The following is a 4,542-nucleotide window of genomic DNA, read 5'->3' on the forward strand; positions in this document are numbered from 1 at the left end:
CTTGGAAGTTCTGGGTCGGTGGCCCGGCTGCAGATTTTTAGGTAATTTTCAGGCTGCAGAGGACAAGGGCATTCATATGCAAAAGCCTCTGTTTCAGCTTGGGTGGGAAGGGTCTCAGGGGATCAGCAGGGCGGAGCAAGCAGCTATGGCTGAGCCTCAGCCCTGCCCTAAGGGGCCCCGTGTCTCAGTGTCCCGGTAATCGCTGCAAGCACGTCTGAGAGAAAGCTGCCCTCGAGTTCTGAGTTCTGCTGGCTGTCAGACCATCCAGTCTCTCCCTCACGAGTCGGGTCCCCAGAGACTTCCCAGAACTGGAGTTCAGAGCAGTCGGGGGCTTGTGCCTCCCTCCCGATTCAAAAAGACAGCCTCGTCCTCAGTTGCCAGCCCTTGCCATGTGCGCCTCCGTACCTCTGCACTCCACCTCCGCAGCTCCTCTGAGTCTCAGTGTGCTTTTCTCTTTCCTTCTAGTTGTAGAATTTCCACTCAGACAGCCTTCCTGTGGTTCTGGATGATGTCCGTTTGTCTTTTAGTTGTATTTTTGAATTTGTTGTGAGAGGCAGCAATTTCCGGTGTTTACCTATGCCGCCATCTTGGTTTCTCTTTGTATATTCTGAATGCTAGATCCTTATCAATATTTTTCTGTGGGTTGTCTTTTTTAGTTCTTCATAGTGTCCTTTGAAGTACAACTTTTTTTTATTTTGATGAAGTGCAATTCATTTATTTTTGGTTGCGTATGCTTTTAGTATCATATCTAAGGAACTGTTGCCTTAGATAATCCAAGATCATAAACTTAACACCTACATTTTCTTCTAAGAGCTTTATAGTTTTAGCATTTACATTTAGGTTTTTGATTCATTTTGAGTTAAATTATGTACATGTATATAGGTAGGGTTCCAACTTCATTTGTATGTGGATATCCAGTTGACCAGCACCATTTGGTGAAAAGATTCTTCTTTCCCATTGAATGGGCTCAGCACCCTTGTTGAAAAGCAATTGCTATAAATGTAAGGGTTTCCTTCTGGACTCTTAGTTATATTATATTGCTCTATTTGTCTATTCTTATGACAGTACCACTTTGTCTTTTTTTTTTTTACTCCTCACCCAAGGACATGTTCATTGATTTTTATTTTATTTTATTTTTTTTAGAGAGAGGGGGAGATGGGGGAAAGAAAGAAACACTGGTTGATTACCTTCAACCAGGGATTAAACCTGCAACCTAGGTATGGCCAGACCAGGAATCAAACCCTCAACCTTTTGGTGTATGGGACGATGCTTCAGCCAACTGAGCGACCCAGTCAGGCTGTACCACTCTGTCATTATTGTAGCTTTGAAGTTGGTTTTAAAACCAGGAAGTGTGAGTCCTCCAACTTTGTTATATCTAGTTTTTATTATCTGAAAATGTCTTTATTTTGTCCTAATGCTTAAGATAGTTTTGCCACTACATAAATACTAATTCAATTTATCCATATAATTTTGACAATTATATTTTTCATCTTAAAAAAAAAGATTTGCAAAAGAACAACAACAAAAACCATCTGGCCATGTTTGATAACCTCCAATTACTTGCTCATTTTAAAAACAATTCCTGAGTTTATTTTTGATTCTTTAAAACATTTACATCATAAATTTTCATTAGTAGAGGAGAATGGTGGGTTACATCTGTATTTATGCATTGGAATCAAAGGAAAGGGACGTAGGTGGGTTACAAGAAATCCATTGGTGATAGACTAGAGAGGCAGGAGAAAGCAAAGGCAGGGGGTGGGGGGGCTGGGATTGGATAAAAAGTAAAATGATAGACACATGCTTCCTTTACATAAGTGGGTTAGGATAGTTAACAGTACAGGGAAAATACTGGCCTAGGACATGACTACCCACTATAACCTGTTTTTAGTTAAAGTTTAATTTCAGACCATCCTTTGTGGTTACTCTAGGTCTCTGATTTTGCAAGACTGCCATGCAGGCCTTCCCTGAGCTTGTCAGGTTAGCTTGTGGCTCCTTTTGTCCACATAGGCATAAAAGGAAAGCCATAAATTACACACTGCACAGCAAAAAATATCTTTGGATCAAAGAATGGATCAAAGAATCATTTATTTCTCACATTAACCCTAGGAGGTCAACACCCCCATTTATAGTTGAAAAAACAGGCTTATGAAATAACTTGTCAGAAGTCACACTGCTGGTAAGTGACTCAGCTGGGATCCAAGCACCAGGGATGCTACCATTGACATCTGGACCCTTTGGAAAAAAATCAAACAAGTATTTCCTAGCACTGTCTTCAAGAGTGGGTACTCCATTTCCAATGATTAGCTTTGAGAACACTCCCATCCCGCACCTCCATTCAAAGAGGGAAGACATGGTGAGTTAGTGCCATCTGCTGGCCATTTCCCTGAACATTAGAAAGAAGGACTGACCTCTAATTGAGGACCAGGGGAGGGTATGGCGGGGAACCTGTGCTATCTAGTCACCACCAGCCCTCAAGGATAGGCCTAAGAGGATGATGAGCATCCTGCAGTAGATCCCATTGTTCTCCCTACAATATCAAGGCTGGGCAGTGAGTCTCAGAGGGAGGAAGTGGTGGCAACGGGGAGGAGCCTAAAAAAGAGACCTTTAGAAGTAAAAGCACAGGCTTTTACCACCAAAGTGAAAATTCACCTTAGTCGTTTCTACAAATACACCTTAGCGTCTCCCGATTTTATTATTCTAGAAAAATAGATTCCCATGCCCATTCCAGACTATTTTTTCAAAACCTTTAGTGGAGGGGCCTAGGTATATTGTATTTTATTATTATTTAACTAGAGGCCCAGCGCACAAAATAGTGTGCAGCTAGGGTCCCTAGGCCTAGCCTGGCCTCCAGCACATGGCCTCTGCCACCCTGTGACGCTATGCGATGCTATGTGACGCTCCGTGAACCCCGCGACTGCTCCACTAGGCTCCCCACCCCCTACCTCCCTGCCCAGCCCAACTGCTCTGCCAAGCTTGCTGCGCTGGACGCTCTGTGAAACTCCCCCTCCCCCCACCCTGCAACTGCTCCTCAGGTCACCCCACGAAGCAGCCAGCCACCTTTGCTCAACAGTCCCCAGTCCCACCCCACCACCAGCACCCCCTCATGGCTTGGGGGCCGTGGGAGGGGGGCAAGAGGTGCTCCATGGGCTTCATGGTGACTGGTCGCCTGTTCGGTCATGAGGGCACCTAGCTCTTTATATATACTAGGATATTTATTGTTGAAAGTATTACAGATGTCCACATTTTCCCCCATTGACCCCTTCTAGCCTGCACCTGCCCCTGCTCCGGGCCTCCACCACACTGTTGTCTGTGTCCATGGGTTACCCGTAAAAGCATACAAGTTCTTTGGGGAATTTCTTCCCACCCACTCGAGCCTCCCCTCTGAGATTCCGCAGTCTGTTCCATGCTCCTATGCCTCTGGATCTGTTTTGTTCATCAGTTTCTTTTGCTCTTTAGATTCCACACATGAGTGAGATCATGTGATACTTGCCTTTCTCTGACTGGCTTGTTTCACTTAGCATAATACTCTCCAGATTCGCATGTGGTATTTTGTGGAAGAGCCACACTGAAGGGGCCAAAGAGCCACATGTGACTTGCGAGCCGTGGTTTGCTGACCACGGGCCTAAGTATACCCAGGTCATTCTTTTGTTAATCCTCACCCGAGGATATTTTTCCATTGATTTTTAGAGAGAGTGGAAGGGAGGGGGAGAGACAGAGAGGGAGAAACACTGATGACTGAGGTACATGTCCTTGACTAGAATTGAACCTGGGATCCTTCATTCTGCTGGTCGATGCTCTATCCACTGAATCAAACTGGCCAGGGCAACCCAGGTCATTCTTAGGAAAAAATAGGGGAGGGGGGAAAAAAGGGGAGGTTACTGCCTTAATGGAATGGCAGCTTTTTAGTCTCTGATGTGAGATATTTATGGGTAGGATGTGGAAATTACACAGACCTTTAAAATCTTACCGGCTTTTGGAGGAGGATATAGGAAGTGATGAAAACGGTGTGAGTCCTGGTTCTGCTGTGACCCTGGGAGGTCACTTAAACCCTCTATGTCTTGATTTCCTCAGCTGAAAATCTGGAACGCAGACAACAATACTTCACTTGCTGAGACTCAAGATGAGAATAGAGTGAAAGTGCCTGGCCAGTGTGGTTCAGTGGTTGGGCGTCAGCCCATGAATCAAGATCTCACCTGTTCCATTCCCTGTCAGGCTGGGTTTCTGGCCAATCCCTAGTGGGAGTGTATGTGTGCAGGAGGCAGCCGATCCATGTTTCTATCTATCCCTCTCCCTTCCTCTCTCAAAAATCAATAAAAACATATTTAAAAAAATAAAAGAGAATAGCGAAAGTATTCAGTATAGTCCTATACAGTGTTGTATTATTTGAATCTCATACTACCTATCGACATAAGCCCTTTTTTTTTAAGTCCTTATCTTTTAAAATGTAAATGTTGAGTTCCTGTTACGTGTCTGGCAGCATCAATGTCTGATTACTAGTATCTGAAGGATCAGTGTTCAGCCATAAAAAAAGAAATGCCTTTA

Source organism: Myotis davidii, unplaced genomic scaffold, assembly GCF_000327345.1.
Source record: "Myotis davidii unplaced genomic scaffold, ASM32734v1 scaffold461, whole genome shotgun sequence".
Taxonomy (NCBI): Eukaryota; Metazoa; Chordata; class Mammalia; order Chiroptera; family Vespertilionidae; genus Myotis; species Myotis davidii.